Genomic DNA, 27,252 nt, shown 5'->3' on the forward strand with positions numbered 1-27,252 from the left:
ACTTAAGATCCGGGTATCACCAACTACGAGTCTTGGAAGGAGATGTTCCCAAAACAGCTTTTCGAACTCATTATGGTTACTACGAGTTTGTAGTGATGCCCTTTGGATTAACAAACGCACCGGTGGTGTTAATGGACTTAATGAACCGAGTGTGTCGTTCATTTTGGACAAATTTGTGATCATGTTCATAGACGATATACTCATTTATTCAAAGAATAATGAGGATCATAGTCAACACCTACGACAAGTCTTGGAAACGCTAAAAAAAGAGAAGCTATACGCAAAATTCTCCAAGTGCGAATTTTGGATTCGGAAAGTAGATTTCCTAGGTCACGTGGTTAGCAAAGACGGAATACACGTGGACCCTTCCAAAATCAAAGCAATCGAGAATTGGTCAGCTCCAAGAACCCCAATGGAAATTCGACAATTCTTGGGCCTTGTTGGCTGTTACCGTAGATTTATACAAAATTTCTCGAAGATTGCTAAAACACTCACCACGCTGACATAGAAGGGTGTAACGTTCAATTGGGAAGGAAAACAAGACACTACATTCCAAACGCTTAAACAAGAACTATGCATCGCACCTATATTATCCTTTCCAGAAGGAATAGAAGACTTCGTAGTCTACTGTGATGCATCTAATCAAGGTCTTGGATGTGTTCTAATGCAACGAGGTAAGGTCATCGCTTACGCCTCAAGACAACTCAAGACGCACGAAGTCAACTACACTACCCACGATCTTGAACTAGGAGCAGTTGTTTTCGCACTAAAAATTTGGAGACACTATCTTTATGGCACGAAATGAATGATCTTCACCGATCACAAGAGCCTTCGGCACATCCTTAACCAAAAAGAACTCAACATGAGGCAGAGACGATGGGCTGAACTACTGAATGACTACGAATGCGAGATTCACTATCACCCAGGAAAAGCGAATGTAGTAGCTGATTCCCTTAGTCAGAAAGAATACTCGGGTCGCCGAGTGAAATCCTTAACCATGACGATCCATTCACATCTATCAACACAAATCAAGGAAGCTCAGAGGGAAGCCTTGAAAACAGAGAATGTGGCAGATGAAGCCCTAATAGGAATGGACAAAAATCTTGAAGTCAAGGGTGACAGAGTTCACTACTTCATGGATCGGATCTGGACACCGAAGTTGGGTGGATTCAGAGATGTAGTCATGAACGAGGCTCATAAGACTCGATACTCCATGCATCCAGTTTCGGACAAGATGTATCTAGACCTCAAGAAACTATATTGGTGGTCGAACATGAAAGCAGAGATCGCTACCTATGTGAACAAGTGTCTGACTTGCGCTAAGGTCAAGGTAGAGTACCAAAAGCCATCGGGATTGCTGAAACAACCCGAAATACCCGAGTGGAAGTGGGAATGGATAACAATGGACTTCATAACCAAATTACCCAAGACATCAGGTGGACTAGACACCATCTGGGTAATCGTTGATAGGTTAACAAAATCCGCGCACTTCTTGCCAATAAGAGAAACCGACAAGATGGAGAAGCTAGCTTGAACCTACATCCGAGAAATTGTGCAAGTACATGGTGTACCAGTATCCATTATCTCCGACAGAGACAGTAGGTTCACCTCGCGATTCTGGCAATCGTTACAAAAATCTCTAGGAACGAGGCTTGACATGAGTATTGCCTACCATCCACAAACCGACGGTCAAAGTGAGAGGACCATACAAACCTTGGAAGATATTCTAAGAGCTTGTGTAATCGATTTTGGTAAAACGTGAGATACCCATTTACCACTAGTCGAATTTTCATACAACAATAGTTATCACTCCAGCATTAAAGTTGCTCCACTTGAAGCCCTCTACGGGCGGAAGTGCAGATCACCATTGTGCTGGACTAAAGTAGGTGACACACAACTAGCAAAGGGACAAGTACCCGACAACACTCTCACTGGCCTAGAAATCATAAGAGAGACAACCGAGAATATTGTACAAATTCGGGAACGACTAAAAGCTTCAATAGACAGACAAAAGAGTTATGCAGACAAAAGACGGAAACCCTTGGAATTTCAGGTAGGGGACCGAGTGCTATTAAAGGTCTCACCCTAGAAGGGGTTAATACATTTCGGAAAACATGGGAAACTAAACTCGAGGTATATCGGACCATTCGAGATCCTTGCAAGGATCAGCCCGGTAGCCTACAAACTTCGTCTACCTTAGGAACTCAATAACGTATACCTTACCTTTCATGTGTCAAAATTGAAGAAATGTTTGTCCGATGAGACCCTCGTCGTCCCTCTAGACGAAATCGAAATCAATGAGAGTCTCCATTTTATAGAAGAACCAATTGAAATCATGGATAAGGAAATTAAAAGAACAAAACAAAGTTGCATACCCATCGTGAAGGTTCGCTGGAATGCAAAGTGAGGACCTAAATACACCTGGGAACATGAAGATCAGATGAAACACAAATACCCACATCTTTTTCCCTAATCCACAAGTGTTTTTCTTACGTTAAATTTCGGGACGAAATTCCCTCTAACGGGGGGATGATGTGACAACCCGATATTTCGATTCTATGTAATGACTTAAAAAGCAAAGTATTGTAACCACCTTTGAAAATAATGAAATTAAGTTTGAAAATAAAATGTACAAAAGTCTCTATTTTGGTTACCTACTATGTTAGATATCATTAAACTGTGAGGGTACATAAAAAGAACGTCCAAATCTGACTTAGTATAAGGAGGTTATGATTTTTCCAAGTTCGGTATAGCGGTAGACAGCTAAAAAGTCAAAATAGAGATCGAGCGACTTTTGGCCGGAATGACCTAAATGAGAATCGAAGGTCTCGACAATGGTATTTCAACGGTAAAAAGTCTGGAAAAAGCAGACATCGGATAAAGAAGTTATGGATTTCTAACGAACTTTTCTTACACTGACCTTTTAAAAATAAATAATAAAAAATAATTTCAAAATTTGCTGACGGAGTCTAAACAAAAGTTGTAGAGCGTAGTCTACGCGTGGATATAAAGAACGTCGAAAACGGAGTCCGTATGAAGAAGATATGAATTTTTGAAGTTTACTAAATAATAAAAATCTAAAATTTAAATCAAATTTAAGTATTATCCGAAGTGGGAGTCACCGGCCCAATCCAAGTTACGCCCGGCGTAACAGCGTACGCCCAGCGTACTCGAGGACTAGGCCTCGGATCGTCCACGTTGCCCCCTATGCAAAGCTATGCCCCGTACCATCCGAGCTCCGAGGCAGTCGATCATGCGGTCACGCATGACGCACGCATACGCCCAGCGTAGCGAGGCGGTTCCCAGCCCCTATAAAAGGGATGCGAGGGTTCTGGGGAAAATGCTCATTTCCTCTCATCTTTCTTGCGTTTTTACCTCGTTTTTTGTGCACGTGATATCCCGAAGCCCCAGTTTCCATACTCAATGCCGAAGGTTGTTTTTGCTGCCGAGAATCCCGAGAAAATCCGCTTTCTCGAGTCAAAGTTCTGCTCGGTTTTCATCTCGCCTTCTTTGATCTTTCAAGTGAGTTCATATCCCCTATAAACTACGCTTTTAAATATTTGATAAATGATTTTTATACAATATTAAGGGGGGGGGGGGGGGGGGGAATGCAAGTAAAACACGTGTTTATTATCGTGTGTAACTTAACGATTCACTAAATAAACTTTTTATCTAACTAATCATATGTGATTCATAAACTACTACATGAGTATTCTCATATAACATATATTTTTGATAACACCATGTCTTGTGGGAATAAAACGTGTTTATATATATATATATATATATATATATATATATATATATATATATATATATATATATATATATACATATACGAATCAAATGCTCCATTTTTACATTAAGGGGCTGTTTGTTTTTTTTTGTGAAGAGCTGCGCAACCACTTTTGTCTGCGCCGCGCAGACATATGCCCTCGCAGAGTGTTTGTTTTTTGGAAGTGCGCAGACCAAAAAACGTCTGCGCGAGGTCTTCCTGGCGCAGACATGAGCCACTGTCTTCAAAGGTCTTCAGACCTCATTTTAACCAAAAAAAAAAAAAAAACACCCGTTTTTTTTCTTTCTCTTTTTGCTGAAAATGCATTTTTAATCGTTATGACATGAAATTAAGTTTGAAAAATTAATTTATTTCAATAGCTGTAGACGTTAAAAACAAACAGTTTTCTTATTGCAGACTGCAGACATTTGGTCCACCTCTTCTGCCGCAGAGGCTTGCAGATGTGGTCCGCAGACTGCAGACATTTTGGTTACAAAAAAACAAACAGCACCTAAGTATATGTGATCAGTTATGTCACTTTACATATTATGCTTTACATAACGAGTGAGCATTACACTAGGGTTTACTATATGAACGAAACACACTTTGAAAAACTATAATAGGTATAGTTTACGAGAAAATCATGAACACCTACATACTAGGAATACTATATCAAAGAGATATTTTCATATATATACAAGAACAAATGAACATTTTTTATACGTAAATATGTTTTATACTAAATTTTGTGAGACATTTCACGTACTTTCGAGTACGCATTTTAAGTCCTGTATTATATACCATAATACCTTGTAGGGGAGCGTGATACTTGTGTATAGATCTGTACGGGATTGACAATCCCACACCTAAGCTGTTAGCTACAGCTAGGCCGGCAGGCCTGGGGTGACAAACGTCATAACTTTCCAACGCCTAAGGAACATTGTTATAGGCATCCTGGTCAAATAGTATGGTTATAAGACTCACATGGAGTATTAAAAACACATTGATTTACGCGGTTTTTCATATTCCTTAATGATTTACACATAACACTACGATTTTAGGCATGAAAAGCACTATAGCATTATAGTTTTGGACCAATCAAACTGCCATCTACTATAGTAGAAAATATGGGATTTTCTTGGAACATTTAACATGAACAAACCATTTTTATTCTTTTTCATATAAACATTGTCACTAAATAATTATGAACTCACCAGCTTAAATGCTGACATACTCTTCCAAAACCACTTGTATTTCTCAGGGATTCAATAATACATGTAAGCTGCAGCTTTTGAAGAAGGGACGATGCGGCATTAGTTTAATTTCATTTTAAACATCATATTGTAATTTCTTTTGAAACAAGTACCTTTCAACAATGTAAACTTTTAAATTATATATGTGATGGTTGTATTGCTTTCTTTACTATGTATTCAATTGTTATGATACTACATGAAGTCAACCACCCTCGAACGATTCCGCCGTTCTGGTTTAGGGGTGTGACAAAATATGTCATTGAAAAGTTCAATGAATCCCAAAGGAATCTAGGAATTTCAATTCATTTAAAATTTAATATTCTTTTTCATTTTTCATGGTGGAAATTGGTAAATCGTCATTTACCTACCTTCAAATATTTTGCAATTGGATTATGCATTTCTCTTCCGAATTGTGAAATATTGTGTTGGGTCCTAGCCTTAATATTTCATTTAGGTTTTATATTAAGGAATCTTATCTAATCTAAACTTTTTCTCTTTTCCTTTTTCAGATGTCTACTTGAAACAACACTTCTGGCTCAAACGCTTCTGGCTCCTTTTTCCTCATGAACTTATGTGGAGAGTGATCTTCGATGGATCCAATTTTAATGATTTGGTTTGTAACATTCGCATGGTCACTCACTACGAGAACAAGGAGTATGTCCTCGACAAATAGGTAAAGGAGATTAATGAATAAACTGCTACTCCTGAGGAGATTGTCGAGTATTGGGCGCAAGATAAGGATGCGACAAAGGTGTCGTGTATCATGCTTGCCACTATGACTGCTAAACTCCGAAAGTCCTATGAGGACCACTATCCTTTCGAAATGCACGAAAACTTGATGGAAAGGTACCATAAAATTGCTCGGCATGAATGGTACAAAATCATTGCCTCTATGAGAACAACAAAGATGAAGGATGGAGACTCCATCACGACCTACTTGCAAAAGATGCAAAGGTTTGTGGACTGCTTGTTGAAGTTGAATGTCAACTTCGATGAAGAGTTGGCTATTGACATTATCTTGCACTCTTTGCCACCTTGTTATGATCAGTTCAGAATGACTTATCATATGAACTAGGAGGAAGTCACTCTAAGCACGCTTCAAGGCCTACTAAGAACTGCTAAGAGTAGTTTAAAAGGCAAGTATGTTGCACCTACTCCTACCACTGCTGCCGCTGTCTTGGCAATTGGACAAGGGAAATGAAAGAATAGGAAGGATCCTTCTAAGAGTCACAAGGGAAAGTCCCATGATGGATCCTCTTCTAGTGGGACCAAAGTTAGTTATGCAGCTCCTTCTAGTCTTGCTATATGTCTTAACTTGTTCTAGTCTTGCTATATGTCTTAGCTTGTTCCCCTCTATTCAGTGCTGGTTCGAAGACTAGGCAAAGATCGGAGACTAAACATGAGTCATCAATTCCTTTGACCATTCGTTTTAAGCCTCCAATTCTTTTAGAAATGCTAACGAGGTTCAATGATGCCGAAAAAGGGAACCAGCTGAAAGGTTCTCAAAGGCAGGCGCATAACATAATCCAAAGGATGCAGAGTGCTTCCACTGTCATGATAAAGGGCATTGGAAATGAAGCTACCCTAAATACTTCTAGCAAATTAATGAGGGGACTATAAATCCCACCTTCGTATGTATTTACACTATTTAATCTAACAACTCATCAAATGATATTTCTTGGGTCCTTGATACAGGATGTGGTTTTAACATTTGTTCTGATTCACAGGGTCTAAAAAGAAGTAGGGATGTGGAGCACAGGAATATGAACTTGATCATGGGGAATAGGAAAGAGTCGCATGTCACTAATATTGGAGTTTACTTGTTATTTCTTAGTAGCGGGTTAGGGTTAGATTTAAATTATTGTTGCTACTCGTCGGAAATGGATAGAAACATTATTTCTTTTCATGGTTTGTACAGACAAGATTTTAGATTTTCATTTAATAATGAAATTGGTTCTATAAATGCTTTCTATAATGGTATATTTCATTTAATAATGAAATTTGTTCTATAAATGCTTTCTATAAGGCGCAATTTGTTGCGAAGGGCTTTACTCAAACTCCTGGAGTTGACTATGACGAGACCTTCTCACCAGCAGCAAAGATTATGTAATACCCATAAAAATTTAAACCAAATTTTAACTATTCAACACATTTAAAATCCAAGAGTTATTACAAATCTTTGTTTTCAAAATAATATTTATCAGAGTTTTCCCAGAAACATAAACAAAATGTGAGGAGCTATACGATCACGCCTTTGCCTTGCCATGATCCCCTGATGTACGTGAAACAATAAAATGAAAATGTAAGCTCGAAAGCTTAGTGAGATCCCAAAAAATACCCATACTCACACAATACGAATATAATCATAAACAACATATAATGGGTCCAATCAACCATCGGGTTGGAATACCCCAGGCCCTCAACCTTTCAGTTGGAATGCCAACATACTATGGGTCCAAGTATCCCCGGGATGGAATACCCTAGGCCCACAACCAATAGGTTGGAAAGCCCACATACTATGAGTCCAATCATCCTCAGGGTGGAATACTCCAGGCCCTCAACCAACAAGTTGGAATGCCCAGGTCTATTGGCTTCCGCACAATGCAGAGAAGTCTCAACCGATAAACAAACATGTGCACATATAACAGATAATCACATAACAGTCTATAGACAACAAACTGATCTACCAGATCATACCACATATCATATAATATTATCTTACCCTCTAGGATGTCTAACTAACAGATCATACTAGCATAACATAACCCATAACAACTCAAAGGGCTGGACTTGGTGCCGAAATGCTGGAATTCTAACCGATGCCTCACTGGAAATCACGAGCTAATACACATAATAAATACTAGTTTATTACCCGCCATCACTCCCTTGGCTAAGTGTCCATATAATTCATAAAGTCCATTTCTTTTTGTCGGGCCAAGGCCCAACACCAAGTCCATATTTTTAAGTTCCATACTCTAAAGTCCATTATTGGCCCAATTTACCAAATTGGGCCCAACCTCCTTATTGGGCCTAACCCCATGATCCACTATCATATCCTGGCCCAAAGTATCCTATTTGTTGCATCCAACAAAGGCTCAAATCCATTTAGCCCATAAACCCTAAGCCTATTTATCATGAGCCCAACAGAGAGCGTACGCGGGGCGTACCTCTCTAGTTACGTTGGGCGTAAAGCCGTTCTACGCTGACTACCATCAGGACAGTTGACATCGTACGCTGGGCGTATAGAATTTACAGTGGGCGTACGCGGGGTTTTACCAAAACCCTAATAAGTGCTTAATGGCTTAAGTTCTTAAGTCCAAATTCTAGATCCATCGACCAAATATGCCATGGGACCATAAAGTTCTAGAATTTATCACTTTGGACGTCTAGAAAGTCCTTACTCATGGTCTTAACCCATTAAGCCCTTCTCACTTCATGCATGGGACAAGCTTAATTGTTGGGAACTGATTTTTATCACTTAAGACCCTTCCTAAGGTCTAAAAGGACAACTCATTTCGTCTAATATATCACATGCACCATCTTGGGGATTCTTGGGACAAAAGACTTTCATAAAGTTAAATGTCTATATCTATACTAGAAAGCACAAAGTTTCAAGCTTTTTACCTTATGGAGCTTCAATGGCACAATACAACCTCAGATCTATAGCCTTGCTTTGCTCCTCTAGCTCCTTGGTGTAATGTCTTCACTTCCCAAGGTCCAAGATGCACACCAACTCACACTTCTCACACACACTAGTGTTTGGGATGTTCTTCAGAGGTAGGGAGGCTTAGGGTAAGCAAAAGAATGAGCCATAAGGATGCTTATATATCCCCCAACCCCGAATATTAAGGTTTTCATCAGACATAAGTACGCCCAGCGTACTAGGGCACAACGGTTAGACTCAGACAATTATCGCATGAATATAGTCACATGCACAACAGTTTAAACAATCTTAGGCTAAAAGATTCAATCCCACAACGGTTAGACTCAGACAAGAGCTGAGAAATAGGACCAAACCCCTCAACCTAAGATCCTTTAAATCATGTAGCATGTGACTTAGCGTATCCACTCAATAGCCAGTTCACACGCGAAAGAGTCACACAACAGCCAAACAAGGGGACTCTATAGGAGCTAAGGCATTACATAATTAGGCAATTCTATAATGCAATTCCTGAAGATTCCTAGCCTATCACTAGCATGTTACTCTAACATAACACAATATCAAATAATAGTATGGTATTTTAGGGGTCTACTTATTGGCTCCGGTTGATCGTACACATCGCATCCTCCTTAACTATGTTGAAAACCATTAAAAAATCATTTTGAAAATCTTTTTCCTTAGTTTGAGACTAGATTCACACGATTGTTCCTCTAATTCACTCAATCCAAGGCTCTGATACTAACTTGTAACATCCATAAAAATTTCATAAAATTTAAAATTTTCAAAACAACCATTTTTCTATAGATGTGTTAACATAAATCGTTGCTCCCAAAACATTATTTAAAAATCAAAATCTCTTTCAACATAGTTTTTAAAACATTCACATTATCAGAGATTCCCAGAAATTATAAGTCCAAAATGTGAGGATGTGTACGGTCACGCCTTCACCTTACCACGTTCCACTGAAGTACCTGAAACCATAAACCGAAACTGTAAGAACGATGCTTAGTGAGTTCGCCCAAAGTACCAAAACCCTAATAGATAACATTAGCATGCATTGGGTCCATAGCTAAAAGGCTGGATTACCCGCGAGCCTACAATATGAGTTTGGCTTGACTATCGGGCTCACATATCACATTTGGCTTGCTCCTAAGCCCACACATAAGTATGGCTTGCCCTCAGGGCCCATAACTTATTTCAGGCTTGCTCCTTGTACCGATCAATCATCGGACTGAATTATCAATGTTCAACCCTCAGTATGAGTTTGACAGACCAATCGATTCTTTACCTCATATCTGGAATGCTATTGAGCCCTCAGTATGAGTCTAGCATGCCCCACCCAGTCCTTAGCTCATATCTGGATTGCTCCAATTCCCTCAAGCTCTTAGTACGAGTCTAGCATACTTATCGGTCCCTCACTCGTATCTTGAATGCTATTGAGCCCTCAGTATGAGTCTTGCATGCCCTACCCGACCCTCAACTCATATATGGAATGCACTAGGGTTTTTTGGCTACAACACGGAGCAGTACGACCTCAACCCAACACAACATGCCGACATATAATAGATAAACATATAAATAGTATACAGGCAGACAGACAGATCTACAGATCATTACTCATAGCATCATCCTATAAACTAGGATACTGATCTAACATATCACTACAGAACAATAACATACTATCACATAACAGGATATCTAATCCAATGGGTCGGCCTTGGTGCCTTCGACCCAAAAGTACAATGAGAAGAACTCACCTCGAATGCAGAAGCTCACTGAAGAAATCCCTAGTTGTTGCATGCCGGCTTTGCAAGCTATTAAAACCAACACACCCAATTAGCAATTGGTTTCCACGCTATAATCCATAATCCTTACTTGGAGTAAAATGACAATTTTACCCCTAACTCCACATGAACCAAGACATAGGCCCAAAACCAAATGATCCACAAAGGCCCACTGATTGCCCAATTTTTAAAATTGGGCCCAACACCATATGATTTTTATCCTAAGCCCATAATTTACTTATTACAATTCAGATTACCATCAAGCACCGCTTTGGACAAAATTGGTCAAATACATAAATAGAATGTGAAAGTCAATGGTCAAAGTGGACCTAACTCATCGAGTTATCCTTCAACTCGTTGAGTTTCTCCATCAACTGCATAGATCGGGAAAAACCAAGTCAACTTGCCGAGTTGACCACAAACTCGCCAAGTTCCTCTATCAGTCTGAAAATGTCGGGGAAAACCGAGCCAACTCGCTGAGTTTATCTAACAAACTCTTCGAGTTCACCAGAAACTCACCTCTTAACACATAAAGCACATAATCCATGAGGACATGACTCCAAAACATAGATATGGCTTCCTTGAGCTGGAAAACCATGTAAAGTTGCCAACTTTATGTTCATACATGTGTAAATGAAGCTCTTAAGCTTGGAATGGACTTAATAGATGATCTAATGCATGCATAACACCAAAATCATCATAAAGTTTGCACCTTTAAGCTCAAGGGTACCAAAACCAACTCAGATCTGAAGGAAAAAACCCTAAGCTAACTTTCCTCCATCATTATCCCTAAAAAGATTCCAAAACACAACAAAACCCAAAATAAAGAGATCTAATCATCCATAAGTCAAGGTATGAACTTTATACCTTAAAGTGAGTGCAAGAAATGAAGTGATTTTGGATCCAAGACTTCCTTCTCCAAGCTAGAAACTTTAAGATCTTCTAATTCCTTCACAGCGTACAAAAAGAACACCAAACTTCCTTCCAAGCCTCCAAAAACTTGACAATGGAGGCTACAACTTGTTTTAGGGTTTGAACGACAATGGAGGCTGATAAGGAGGCCAGAAGAAAGACTTAAGGACTTTAAATTGGGTACAAGACCCTAAAAATTAGGGTTTCCTTCCCAGCTGCCAACTTGTCGGGTTGAGGCTCCCCAACTCATCGAATTAGTTCATTAAACCCTCGCAATCCATCAATCTTCAACACGACGAGTTGGTCCCTCTAACTCGTCGAGTTGACCTATAATTAGGGTTTTTCTCAACAATTCTTCTTCAATATTTTGAATGTTACAAATAGTTTAATTTAGTCTCAATACAAAGGTACTAAAAAAAAATATTAGAAAACATGTTGAAACAAGTTATTAGATCAAACTTGTGTACGGTTCAAATAAAGGTTATATAAAAGTAGACAATTACTTGATAGGTTGTAAAAGTTAAAGAACAAATTGCTTAATATAAACTCTAAATTTTTAATAATCAACTGATAAGCTTTAATATTAAATTTGTGAAGACATATGACACGATGATTTTTCTATATTGCTTTAGTCATAGGTCTAATGAGTATTTCTCACAAATAGAAGTGTTAGAGAAAAAGCTTGCAGGATTGCTCATATTCTTCGGTTTGCTAAATAGGGTCATTGAAGGAAGAGTTTAAAGCTACAAAAGGTCTTCATCAAGGTGACCTCTATCTTCTTCTTTTCTTTTAGTTATGGAAGGTCTACATTTAGCTATTGAAGAAGTGAAAGTATAGCACCCATGATTTATTCCTATATTACTGGTATTAGAGAATCATAGGAGATGAATGATTTTCTTATTTTCATGAAGGCATTAGGGTGTGATATTGGAGACATTAAAATCATGAAGGTAAGAAAGGAGACAAATTCAAGGAATTGAAAGGATATCTTAAAAGTGTTATTTTGTAAAAATTATACATATCTGTTGCCTCGGAAGCATTCTTGGTTAGGTTTATTTACCTTTTCATTTATTGTCGAGTATGGGTTTTGGTTGTACAAGTTGGAACAACTACTTTTACTATAAAATCAACATTGTTCATTGTAGGTTTCGTCTTAACCACAATCAACACCTAATTACCACGTGTTCTTTTACTAATAAAGTTTGGCACAATGTGATTACTTGGTAGGGAAACTTGATTTTCTTTCCCATGTATATGATATCGTTATACTCGTTGTTCGAAGATGCTAGAATGGCAGCTTCTAATCAATAAAGGCTTGCAGTTCCATTTTTACTACTTCATGATGATTTGATGGTACTTGAACAATTTAATATTTGTAGAGAAAAAATCTTGTAAAAATTCAATTTTAGAGCTATTGGAACTATTTCTTTGCATTGATTATTCTCTAGACATAGGAAGTTTAATGCTTATTATGTTGATTGGTTAAAATTACTAGCACGTTTTAACTCCTTGCTAGGAGTACTCATCAATATATCCTAGCACTCATCAATATATGTAATTAGTTGTTAAAATATTCATGTGTCTTGCGCAGAATAAAACTTTATCGTAAAATTTTGTAAATATATATGTTGAAAATAATAATAAATTAATTTTATAATAATAACTCTTACACTAAATTGATTTATAAATTGGTAATTATTTTGAAGTATATTATAACATATACATGTATCTAAATCATATCATCCAATAATATTTAGTCGTAGTTTGTGTTTTAATTAAACTATATGTGGTTTTCATATTTTTTATTACATAATTGACGAATGCCCATTTGAACTTTAGGTCATAGTCTTTTCGCTTTTAACGTTGATTATAATTATATTTTAATTATTATCGTACAACGAGTGAGATGACAAACATTGAACAAGTTGCGCCGTTAAGTTTTTTTATATGACAAAGTCAACAATTTTGAAGACTACATCCATAGATCTTGGAGATATAAGATTGTCATGCATGATCCTTTGTACTCTATTAAGAAGCTTCATTGTATTTGGCGCGAGAAAACCAACCTTATTAAAATGAAAGTGATATGAACACGTGTTGATTTTCCATACACGATTTCTCATGTTTGGTGAGAAAATTAGTATTACAATTTAACATTATGGATATTTAATATAAATATTACTTATCTAGTATTCTTTCTTGTTAAAAATTTAGACATGATGGTTAATTGATATATGAATCATTATTTGTAAGGTAAACTAACGTAATTTTTTGTGTTAATTATTTAAAATTCACTTATTTGTAAAAAAATATCATAATAAGAATAGTTTTTTTTTTTATATATTTTTTTTTATTTAATTTGACGGGTCAGTCTACATTTATAATATTTTGATTTTTTTTAACTATTTTGAAACTAATATTTGAATATATATATTTTAATTTAGTTTTATATTTGTATTTATGTTTTGAGTTTAACATAATATTTAAATTAGAAAAAAAAATTGTAAAATTTGTCCTTATGACTAGCTGAAAATTATCACTTTGTTTCAAAAATGTTTGGATTAGCACCAGAGGTCCAAACTTTTATTTTGCTGCAAGTTTAGTTCAACTTGTTTTAAACATTTTATAGTGGCGACTTTGCCCTTATTTTTTATTTTTCAATTTTTTTTTATTTATTTAATCACTTTTCTGATTAAAAGAAAAATAAAAAAGAAAAATTGTCATTTTTATCTTTAGATATTATTAAAAGAGAATCCTTAATTTACCAATGAAACAATCAGGGCACTTGATTGCATTTCAATCTTATGTTTTCCACCATTAGATTAGATTGTTGGCATCATATTCTTCAAATAAAATTAAAACACAATTACATTTAATTATAGAATCTTTAATAATTATAGAATCTTTAAATTCAATAATTACATTATCAATTACAACATATGATTCTATTTATATACGAGATACTAGTTTCTCTAATTAATATTGTTCTTAATTTGACTCCATTATTTATAGCTTCTGGCTTCAAGAATCAATCCCGTTTAGTTTTTTTTTTTTTTTTTTTTGAAAAAACTCATTAAATAAGCATATCAATAATTTGCTCATTAACCTATAAAATCTAATCTAATCCTATTAAATTAGCAAAATATTTAAGAGTAAAAAATAAAATCAATATTATTTATAATTTATCTCCCGATATATCCCATGTAAAATAAATCAATTTGAGATAATGATTTTGAATTTAAAACTCATTAACTAAGCAAGTCAATAAATTTGAAATTTTGATTTAATATAAATGATATCATTTTTTTTCCAGATAAATAACCGAAAATCTCCAAGATAATATTTTAGGATCCTATTTTTTTTTATTTTTTTTTATTTTTTTTTTTTGTAATATAATGATTTCCTTATTGAAACCAGCCTATATATACGATTACAATTGAAGATGTTCTTATTACAATTTTGGATTGAGTCGTATGATTTACAGTGTTCTTCAATGATCTTATTGTATAATTCTTTTTTATAGGTTCTTTCTTTACCCTGTTCTCCTTCTTCTTCTACAATTTCTTGTATTTACTTTGTTCTTATTATTTGTTATTACTGTATTCCAGTTGAAAGGTCTTGAAAAAAAATTAACCAATCTACTTTAAGTATATTAGTGTCATTCATTTAGTTATAGAAACAAAATTATATCCTTTATATTAATTTTTTTAATATGTTGAATGTTTGTCAAGAGAAAGCCATAAAAATCCTTTTAACGTATGATGGGAAAACTCGTGGAACGGACCAAAAGCAAGATGAAGAAGTTTTTTATTGTTACACTTCAACTTGCATGAACAAATACATATATATTGGTCTAAGTTTTTTAATAATTCTTTTATACATATTATTATGCTCTTTAGTTGAATTTTATAATTTTATATTACTGTATTTTTTTATATCAATGACTTTAGTTTCAAAATCGACATTCAAGTACAAGACTTTACCGGTGTGGTGTCACTTACGTTATTTGACCGTGACACAAAGAAACTTCTGGAAAAACCGTACAAGAGTTGCTTCAAAAGTTTAATGAGGTTATCGATATTAACTTCATTTCTATAAAACTAAATTTTTACCTTTTGTCTATCTATTTTTATAACCATTTTTTAATTTATAGGAGGGTAATATGGAGATTTATCCATTTGCTTTTAATGTACTAATCGATAAAAAGTTGGTGTTCAAATTCAAATTTCACATTATAATTTGAAGAATAAAGTTGACGGTTGTGCAATCTCAAACTTCACTGTTGATAATACAATCATTGTTGAATTGGAAATTTTTTTAACATCGAACAAGAAATATTCTTTTACGAAGAATACTACAAACATTACACTTATTAAATTTTGTTTTTTATATTTCAGTTGACCAACTAAGTATTTCTATGTACTACAAATGTAGGTGTCAGAATCCGATTCGTTTAATGTTTTATTGACAGAAGTCGGATCTCAAGACACATTAAATTAGAAAGTTTTAAATATAATATAACTAAATCTAATATTTTAAAAACTTTAAAATATTATTAACTTTTAGATTGACAGATGAATTTATTTTCTACATTTAGAATGTTGTTTCGTTTACCGGTGATAACACCACACTCGCTTCGAATTTTGATAAAAACACTGCAACAAGTCTACCAACTAAGTGGACATCCTTTAAAAAATGTATGGACATGAGAATTAAAACGTCACCGATAAGATGTTTACGATGTTGATAATCTGACAACCATATCCTCAAACAAACGACCATCAACATCAATGACAAATCGTACTTCTAGAGAAGATAAGCCAAAATTGTTAATTCCAAAGCAAGATAAATAATATATGATTTTCATGATTTTGTTTGAGTAGTTGAGTGATTTGAATATTATTCATTTCATATTTTGTTTACATACTATTTGGTTTTGGGGTTTGATTTTTGATGATTTTATTTCATACTATTCATTTTTGGGTTAGAATTTTGATCAGTTGAATATATTTTGGGTTTTGTGAAATGTTGAATTATTCATCTATTTTCTTTTTAGGTTTAAACTCAGATAAATTTAGAAATTTAATCATATTTTACTCTATTATTTCGTTTGAATGTGAATATTTCAACATTGTTATAATGTTATTCATGACAACCTCAATATAAATATTAGAAAACTATCACTTTTTAGGAAATTGTAAAATTTTATAAATCTTTTAATTCGTTATAAAACAATTATTTATATTTCTTGTGAAATTATTTATAAATTTATTAGTAATATTTACCATTGAAATATTATTATTTTTAGATATTAATGATATCATACAATTTTATAGATTTAAATAATAAAACTCAATACAATGATGTTAGAGAGAGACGAAAACTAAGACGTTTACATTTACTAAATAGAAAATTGATATATGTCTAAAAGAGAAACTTTATTCTATCATCTAAACCTATAAAGACTTTTGATTATGTTTCACTTATACATTTTCCACCCTTAGATCAAATTGCTTATATCATATTGACCAACGTTTGGTCAAACACGTTGTTTATTAATGTTTCCGCTCAAACCTTCACCAATTTCCTTTATCCCTAAAATAAAATTCAAATTTCAAACTTCAAATCATCTCCAAATTTAAAGCTATAATGTATGCATTGGTCATCCTATATATTTGCAAATCAACGTGATATATCTTTATAATTATTCTATTTCTTTCTCAGTGTAGATCGATGGTACCAAAATTCATCAAGGGAAAAACAGTCATCTTGAAATTAAATCTTATTAACATAGTAAACACCTCAAGTTTTGAAAGCAATAATCGGTTTGATACATGTTAAATTACAATTGCTCAATTTCCAACTATCTAACTCAATAATTATATGTATTTATTCTTAAACTTACCCTTTTTTTATAATGTTATTGATTATATTTACTATAATTAAGTTTAAATTGCAGAGAAATTTATTGGAAAGTGATGGACAATAGTTGATGTTTGTATTGAAACTTGAGGATGATGCAAAACTCTAAATACCTTAGTGGTAATATACTACGTACTTAATAATTGAGTATTTAGAAAAAAAAATATTTTCCATTAACTTTGATAACAAATTTGTTGAATTAAGCATATTTTTATGCTTACAATATTGTTTTCTCTGCTCACTTGTACTTATCATCTTGAAGATGAGAAAATATTAACGATGACTATATTGAAAAGTGCCAAAAAGATCATATTTTTCATACCTTTCTGACATGATCTTCAAATGTTCTTTGCTCAATTCTTTGTTTCTTCAAGAAACTCGGATTTCTTTTAATTTTGATAAAAATTGTTGAATTAAGCATACTTTTATGACTATAAATTTGTCAATTTTCTATTAATAAATCAAGTGTAAATGAATTTGAACAATTGTTAAATTTCATATTCTATAATGTAATTAATGCACTAATTAATCAAATAATAATACATGTCGAAGTGGTTGGGTACCTCCAAGACAATAAGCAAACATGCAAATTATAAGCAATTTCACAATATTGTATTTTTTTTACTAGCTTTAAAATGACAATTACTTGTTTCACTTGCTTACAATTATTGATTACTCATATAGGTTTGTAATAAAATAAGATTTTGATAAATTGAAAAAATTGTTCAACAAAACCTAATTGGTTATATATCAATTTAAGCTTCTTTTTGTGTTGTCATGTTTATTAATTTGGCTATGTAGGGTTCATTTGAAGTTCTATTTCTCTACAAGAATGTTAATTTTCACATTCAAGTAGAAGCAATCACAATTGGTAAGCATTCCAAATGATTTTTCACTTACATTAATCAAAACTGTTACTTCAAATGGTGCGTTCTCAGAGAAGTCACACCGGTTGTCACTATACAGATCTTCTAGCGGTCTATAGAAGAATCCTAGCGGCTCTATGAATAATTTTGCTGCGTTTTCAATGAAGGATCACTCTATCAACATTCATTCTCTAAAGTTCTTTCTCTTATTTTTTATATACATGTGTGTCACAACAATAATGCAGAAAGAGGTCTTAGTAACCATTAAATATGAAAATGTAAGATATTATTTCAGAATATTATATAAAGTATAAATTATGGATTTGTGATATTTATTTCTAAGAAAAATATCTTCTTTGATTGCTAGGTTATATATATCTGGGTTTTCTTGTAATTTGATTTTGACAAGTTTGATATAAGTTTAATAATTAAAGTAGGTAGGAAAGATATGTGCTGACGATTTTGAATTTGTATTGCCCTCCACTACTAGAAAAACAGCCTTTTACGATGCTCATTGTGCGTCGTAAAAGGCTTAGACGACGCGCAAATGCGCATCAATGAAGACCCTGTCATAAAGAGAGACGATGCGCATTTACGATGCTCATTTACGACGCGCAATTACGACGCGCGTTTACGACACGCAATGCGTATCAAGGAAGACCCTGTCATAAAAGAAGACGACACGCATTCGCGTGTCGTAACCTTACGACGCACGTGTTAATGACATGCAATGTGTATCAAGAAAGCCCCTGTCAAGAGAAGCCATGTCATAAATGAAGATGACTCACATTTTTGCGTATCGTAAATTTAAATGCTTAAAAAAATTATATATTTATTAATTTTTAAATTAAATTTGCATTTAATTTCTCATAATATAAATAAAATACCATATACAAAAAATACAATCCATTGCATAATATAAAATTAAATTTCATACTCAAAAAATAAAATAAATTGCACAAATTATAATGCCATACAAATAATCATTCAAATGTTAAACAAAAATAATACATTGCTAACATGGGTTATAATGCATGCACCATTCAGATCACCATCCAGACCTTCACCCAAACACATGACCAGTGATATACAAACACATGACCAAGGGCTGCATTATAACAAGATCTTCTAGAGCTTTTACTTTGTCTAGTGATAAGGTGTTGTATAACATATCAACATCCTTAAACTCATCAAAATCCTCCTGCAGATGAAATGGTTTGTGGTGGTTTTACTTTTAGATGCTTTGTGAAAAGTGAAAACCACAAGATTCTTTTATCCTGAATTTGACAAGGTGGTATAGTGGAGAGAACCTCAAAGAAACTATTGAGTAAATGTGAAAAGGAAAAAAGTATATGATGACCTGATTTTCGTTCCATGTAGTCATCAATGAAGTCCTTAATATCATTGACTTGTTCAGGGCTCAATTCATCATTATCCAACCTTGATTTGAGATTCCGGCTCAGACACCTAACCAATAATAAGCATTGTCATATATAATGTCTAAATGGGTAACCAACGACTAAGACATGCTTGCGAGGGAAGAGTAAGAAGAAAGGAATACAAATGGAAACATAAATGACCTTGTTACCCTTCGAAAAAGATTTGTTTAATAATATATTAACTCTTAACATATTAAATAAAAACAATAAAAAATAAAACAAAATAAAATAAAATAGAGCTCACCTTTTTGTTCAACAACTTCAATAAATTGATAAGCTTCTTCAAAGATCTGACTGATGTCTGCTTCTTCTTCATCACCTATATGTTCATGTTCATCATCACAACCCGTTTTTTATTAAATAAAAAAAGGAAAGATTAATTAATCACTTACAGAAAAGTTTTAATACTCAAACAAATCTGCCCATTGAGATTCAGCCTGCCCGATTTCATTAGAACACAAACACAATATATATGTGTAATCCCTAAATGTTGCAGTGTTTATACAGATCTTGTAGCTAGTGCCCCTCCAATGAATAGGGTATTTGTGATCAGTGAAGATTTTTCTGTGTTTCCAGCATCATATATTAATCATATCCTCTCAAGAATATGCTCAAGCCTAAGCTGTAAGTTGCACAAACAAAGTTAATAATAATAATTCAGATGCTTCTTGTTAATATGGAAATGCTGATATTTTTACCTTCAATTCATAAGCATCAACAAGAGAATTACTCTCACTGCCCTCAAAAAACCCTGAAGTGAATTTATTCTCTTGGCACCACCACGGTAACCACCACCACCACCACGTCCACGGTAACCGCCACGACCTCTTCCTCGTCCCCGCCCTCTTCCACCAAAACCACGCCCGTCATCCCATCCACCACCATATCCTTGCCCATCTTCCCACCCACCATCTCCATTGTACTCAATCCCTCCATTGTTATAATTTCCTACAAAAATGTACAATTCTATAAAATATGTGGGAACAGAAAATGTGTAAATTTTGAAGAAAAATAAAATAAAAATTATATATATGATTATTCATAAAGCTAATATATTTTGTCTCGATTTGGTTAACAAATTGACGTATATGGTCCAAGTCACAGAAACTTTATGTATGGCTGTTTGCATCTATATATAAAGAGAATAATTATTAATTAACATTACAATCAACACGAAGTATGTGATATCCTTCACGGATCTATAATCCCCTTCTGAAACCGAACTAGCAATCAACACCTAAAACAAAACAAAAAAATGGTTAAGTCAACTATCTGACAAATAGTCAAACATTTTCCTTAAACTATTTGTTAAGTCAACATTTGGTCAATTTATACCTTACCAGATGCTGCCAATACATCTGTAATAAGAGAAACAGCCAACCAAACTTGCAAACATATCTGATGAGCAGCCATGGCTATAGGACCTTCCCTAGCCACCATTGATTTTGCTAAGGTTGTTGTTGTAAGTACTGCAAAATAAATAAATAAATGCAAATTCAAAAGTGAAAAATAATAAAACAAATAAGTTACTCACCAGATTTCTTATAGCAACATTAGAATCAATAGTGTAATTTGGATATTGATGAGCGTAACTTGGATGGCTACCTTGAATCCATGAATTTGTCTGAGTATTGTAATTTGCAGTTGGGTAACCACCAGATGTCTGATAATCACCAGGATTTGTAATAAGTTGTTGAATAAATTGCAGGCCCAGGATAGGACCCTGTATTCTGAAATGAGGAAATAGGTTGATGAGGAGCACCTGTACTTTGATAGGTTCCCTCTTCAGATGTTATGATATTTACATCACCAACAATATTACTTGACTCTGTGCAATACTCAGAGCTGTCTGGTGATGCTTTATATAAAGCAGGCTGCCTACATATATTAAAATTTTTAAAAGTTCAAAAATTAGAGATTTTGTTTTTAAGAAGTGAATTAAAGAAATGAAGTTTAGTTTATATTTATTAATTATTACCTCCAGTAATCGTTACTACTTCCATTGTTATAATTTCTTATGACATCAACCAAATCTTTAAAATTTTCAAGCCGGAAATCAATATTAGCAATGTCGAATCCAAGATTCTCACTTTCTTTAGTGTTCTTAAGAAAATTCTAAACAACCTGATTGTTGTATATGATTTAATGTTAGCAATCCAGTTTTATCATCATACAAATACCTTTCTCAGTCTATCCATTCCTTATAATTCAAAGCCTAGAGGCTCACGTTTTTACCATTCTCCAATAACACTGAAATATCATCAATCTCTGTGGAATTTAGTCGAGCAGTTAGCAGGCATACATCCTCATCCTATAAATATATTGTAATGTTACTGTTAGACTGCCTTGTCTTGGAAAAAAAGTAAAGTAGAACCAAAACCCAGATTAAGAACATCAAGAAAAATCAAAATTAGAACCTAAAATCCTGAAAAGTATCTCTTATCAGGATAGTTCTTTCCAAGATTTCTCAGCAGATTCAAGTTTCTTCAGTAAAATCACCACCAAAAACATAGATATCAATAGCATAAACCAAATAATCAATAAACCCTTATCTTGTACGTCTAAAAGAATGTCAATGTTCAAACAAAACTAAAATGATAAAAATGTCTTTGTTTATCGTCTTAATTCTCTATTGGCTTGAATGAACATCAAATCAGACGTAAAATCATCTTCTATACTCTAAAACGTAATTAATTTAGAAGAAGATCTTAAGAATTAGAGAGATTATAAATAGAGGTTAAGTTAATTAATAACAAGAGATAAATCAAGTTTAATCAGAAGGGAAAATTAATTAACGACAACATACCTGGGATTCGATCCCTATAACAATTGGCTCCAAAAAACGATTTTTGGAGAGACGGGTATGAAATGGAATGCAAAAAAGTGAATCTCCATCTGAATCCGAACCCCTCCTTTTGCCTCTCAATTTGATCTCCAGCGCCTACTCTCTCTCTCTCTCTCTCTCTCTCTGAACTCCTCCTTTCGCTTCTCTTGCATTTTTTTATTTTTTTTTATTAAATTCAACAGAAAAAGACCATCAATAAATTAGAGAAATAACTTAAACAGACATACAGGGCCATATTGTTGTCGGTCGTGGTGTAACTTCCCTTTCCATTGCATCGTCGTCTCCCCTTATTTAAAGCAGGTAAGTATTTAGAGTATAGATGACCATGTTATCGCCAGAAATCGACTGTGACTGGGTGGAATTTGCAAGGTTCTCGTTATACATTGCAATTTGTACAAGCCAATGAAGCACGGCTAAAACGATAGGAAACATGTGAGGCGTTCCAGGGGATTTTAAGGCTGACTTGTTCACAAGGGTAAATGTTGATTCAAACCCTAGAAATCGCTCCAAAATGGTTAGCTATAGGAGGGGGAAAAGATGTACAATGTAAGATAGAGGAGGTTGCTTCGAGCCCTAGAAATCACACAACGTCGAGAATAATGAAGAAGCTAAGGGGCGTGTTTAAGATTGATGTATGTTCTTGTTCTGGATGTGTAGCTGAGAGGCATCGTGCTTGAAGGTGGTTGCAATCAACATTTGTTTGGTAGACAATAGGTGAAGCGAGGAGTTCAATCGATGTTTTTAGAGTGAAATCGGAGATTGGAGAGCCGAAGAGGAGAGAATCACAGAAGCATGAAGTGTGGATTATTGTTTAGGGTTCAATGGTAGTGAAGCGGATCGGAGAGGAAGGAGAGGGGAGAATCGATTTCCAAGATGAAAAGATAGAAAGAAGGTAGAAAAGAACAAGGCGGGTTTTTAAAATTTTGGGGATTTCATTTTCGCTTGTTCATTAAAATTATAAAGCGACATTTATAGAGGACGCGCATTTAACATACAGCGCCCTCCGTGTTTTTAATTTTTTTTCTTATGACATTAATTTTAGAGCGCGCAATAATGCGTGACCTAAATCCTTAAATTCTCTGAAGAGATTACACCTTTTTAGTGTCACTCTCTTTTGCGTAACATAAATCAATGAGTTTTGTGGTTTGCACGTCGTAAAAGGATCTTTTTCTTGTAGTGCTCCAGAAACCAGCTGTAGCCTCATAGACCGTTCCTTCATATCTTGGTAGGTCTTAGCATTTCCACAAATTTGGTTAAAAGACGTCATGGATGCACTTCTTGAATCAATCCTCTTAACTGAATTCCATGTGTTAGTTAGATGCAGTGACCAAAATGCAAGATTTGTGAAAATTCATTATTATTTATTAGTGGTAACCTTTGACAAATTATGAAACTAATATTATATTTTTGTTCATACCATGTTTTTTTTTCTTGTAATAATTTCTTTGACCAGAAGATATGTATATGCGATTGGGTGTAGCCTAAAAAATCATATTTTAATTCTTATAAGAAAAAAATACTTTATAAATTTACCAAATTAAAATATCTGAATTTAATGTTTATTGTTATGACAATGCACTTAAACTGTAATGTTTATCGAATTTCTTTGCAAAATTTAATGTAGTTGGTACGTATAACAACTTATTATTGCTTTTGGTTTTATAGGGCCAATATGAAAAGAGTCATGTGAGCTTCCATGGAGGTTGGTACACCAGACAAAGTCAATTCATAAAGCTATTACACAACATGTTTTAATCAAGAAGTCGCATCATGTTGTGATAAAACAAAGATCACGTGGATCATTTTTGTTAAAAATTATTGTATTAAAAAAACAATTTGCTCTAATATAAATATTAAATATTTTTATTTAATAAGTTTGGTTCAAAAAGTTTAAAAATGAATCTAACTAACATTTTTTATTAAAATTTCACCTAAGATAATACCACCTATTAATGTAATATGTATTTAATTTATGTTCCCCACGATTAACGCGGGTCATAATCTAGTTATTTTTTATAACATAAATAAAAAACCCACCCTGCCCTCACTCTCAAGAAGAAACTCAAAACATTTCATCGATTCTAGCCTTTAAAACATACACACAGATATTCATAAACACTTAAGAACACTTTTATACACATTTAAGAACAAACGCTTATTACCAACATTATCTACCACCACCACCATCGGCTACCAATCTCTTCCACCACGACGACCACCACTTCTAACCACTATAATCCACTTATGTCGGGATGATACCACTCTTAGAAAACCCACCGATGACCACCCCTTCCCTACTCGATCTATCTTTTTCTCTATCTCTTTATTATCTCCCAAATCTGTTAAAGAGTTGTTCTTAACTGAAGTTTTTGATTGGCAGTGTCAATAGCTAGGGTTTTGCTAAGGGTTTCCTCCCCACCATTTCCATTGGGATTGATTTTTTGAGCGATTAGAGGGTGGTGGTGGTGGTGTATGTAGGAAAAAGATGGGTATGAGAGATAGGTCTTTATAATAGCAAGGGTTTCGCAATGAATCTTTATAAAAGTGACAACGAGGGATTTCAAACCGACGGTAAGAGAGATATATTTGAAGCGACAACAAAATCCTAATTAGATCTTCATAACAGTGACGATGAAACCATAAGGTTTGATGTGGCTCCAACGACCTCAAGCTTCATCTTTATCCTTCTCCAACGACGAGGTACGAGCTACGATATATAGAAACCCTAGTGTTATTGAAGAAGTGCTTGTACAACGACTGATACATTCTCACTTACCTCTACCCATATCGCAAGTCTAAAAGCGGATAATAACGATGCTGCTGGTAGCTATATTTGAGGAACAAACAAAAGAGGGGGGGGGGGGGGTGCTCTAGTGGTTTGCATATGGTGAAGATTTAATATCACGTCTGAGTGGCAAGTTCTACGTCGACTGGGTAGTGGCTACGTTAAGAAGATGGTGTCTCCAGCGAGATATTACTGCCTGATATGATTTTATACCAACAATGATCTTATAAAACGGAATTATATTAAGAGAGAGAAAGAGAGAGAGAGAAAGAGAGAGAGAGAGAGAGAGATGAAGAATGTGTGTGTGAGGGTGGGGTGGGTACTTTCTTTTTTCTTTTTTGATTTATGTTATAAAACAATTATAAAAATAAAATTGAAATGACAAATTTTCTTTTTTATTTTTCTTTTACTTAGAAAACTAGTTAAACACATAAAAAACTGAAAAAGAAAAAGTAAGGGCAAAATCATCAATAAAAAAAGTTTAAAATAAATCAGACTAAATTCACAACAAAATGAAAAGTTTAGACATTTGATGCTTGTCTAAACATTTTTTTACCATAGTGATAATTTTCAGCTAACGCTATAGATAATTTTTGTAGTTTTGATCTATTTAAATTAACAAATGAATGTATTATAATAATCATTGTAAAAATCTATTAATAATAATATAATATTTTGCATTTAATAACATATTTTAAATTAATAGATTAATTATATAAAACTGGAAATTGAAAGGCCATTAAGGTTTTAAATTTATGTGATGGTAGAAAAAATATCCCATTTATGATATAATATCTTGATAAGTTACATAAAAAAAATAAAGATTGTCAATATCAAATAATTAGTGATTATTAACATATTAGTCTAGATAAGTAAAAAAATCCATGGCAATGGGGGTAAATAAGACAGAGATTGCATCCCCCATCACCATCACCGAAATTTCCCATTCCCCCACCTCGTCCCTGAAATTTCCAACCTCTCCAAGCCTGTCCACGCCGCCGAATTCTTGGATTACCCCCTGCCCCGCCACCGTTTTTCTGTCACCAGTTGACTTTGAGATATTTTAATATTGGACTAAAAGAAATTGTTTTTTGGACTTAAAGAAACTATTTTTTTTTGGGTTAAAAATAGTTATTTATAACATAATTTAATGTCTTAAAAACAAAAATGTTATCAGGTCTCAAAAATGTAACAGTAACAACTTAAAAACATGATTTTTTGTTGACTTTTGGAAAATCAAAATCATGACTATTATTTATTATATTTACATAATTAATATATATAAATATATAATATATTAACGGGGATTTCATGAGGGTTCGGGACAAGACTGCTTGTCCCCGTCTCCACCATTGAAATTCAAATGAAGGTTAACTTTGCCTCTGTTTCCCGCCCCCGTTCCCGAATTTTTTATTATTATCAAATATTCTTCCTATGGATCGGACCCCCACGGGTTTGGGGTTTTATCGGACTTTTTTACATTCCTAAACTTAATCCTACTTTAGGTTCATCCTCATCTTGGGTGATTCATATTTTCTTTTAATTTAGACAACACCATTATATTGTTTTAAATTATATTTGATATACTAGTTGAAAAGTATTTGATAAAAAATAATGTTAAAAAAACTACCTAATAAGATAATCGTAAAATACAAAATGACATTTTGAAAAATATGTTTTTCATAATTCGTTAAGAGTATATATGGAAGTTTTTTTACACACATAAAAAAAAACTTTTATAATAGGCTAATTTTGTGTGTCACACTTTTTTTTTTTTTTTTTTTTTTTTTTTTAAATTGTGATGTTTGAAAAACCAAAAAATAGATTATAAGACAATTTTTTTTTAAAAAACTACCTTTAAAATGGTCTTTTTCTTAAAATATACCATTAATTATTTATAAACTATAGATCTTCTATCTTATTTTATCTTTTTTAGCTTTATATACTTATAAAGCATATGTTTTCTATCTCATTAATGAAGAGTACACTTCAAAGTACATTAAGATTCTT

At 33.8% G+C, this 27,252-nt stretch overlaps 2 long non-coding RNA genes across 2 annotated transcripts; both read right to left on the reverse strand.

Moving 5' to 3' along the window:
* Positions 1–19,136: 19,136 nt before the first annotated feature.
* On the reverse strand, positions 19,137–20,577 carry LOC145038526 (uncharacterized). Its single transcript, XR_013679415.1, has 4 exons — positions 20,311–20,577; positions 20,005–20,234; positions 19,857–19,931; positions 19,137–19,640 (listed from the first exon to the last, which is right to left on the reverse strand). It is a non-coding gene; the product is annotated as an uncharacterized LOC145038526 (long non-coding RNA).
* A 188-nt stretch (positions 20,578–20,765) lies between these two features.
* LOC145039037 (uncharacterized) lies at positions 20,766–21,255 on the reverse strand. The gene is made up of 3 exons (XR_013679701.1): positions 21,147–21,255; positions 20,948–21,081; positions 20,766–20,849 (listed from the first exon to the last, which is right to left on the reverse strand). It is a non-coding gene; the product is annotated as an uncharacterized LOC145039037 (long non-coding RNA).
* Between the last annotated feature and the right edge of the window lie 5,997 nt (positions 21,256–27,252).

This window comes from Lactuca saligna, chromosome 4 (genome assembly GCF_052625555.1).
Source record: "Lactuca saligna cultivar CGN05327 chromosome 4, ASM5262555v1, whole genome shotgun sequence".
Classification (NCBI taxonomy): domain Eukaryota; kingdom Viridiplantae; phylum Streptophyta; class Magnoliopsida; order Asterales; family Asteraceae; genus Lactuca; species Lactuca saligna.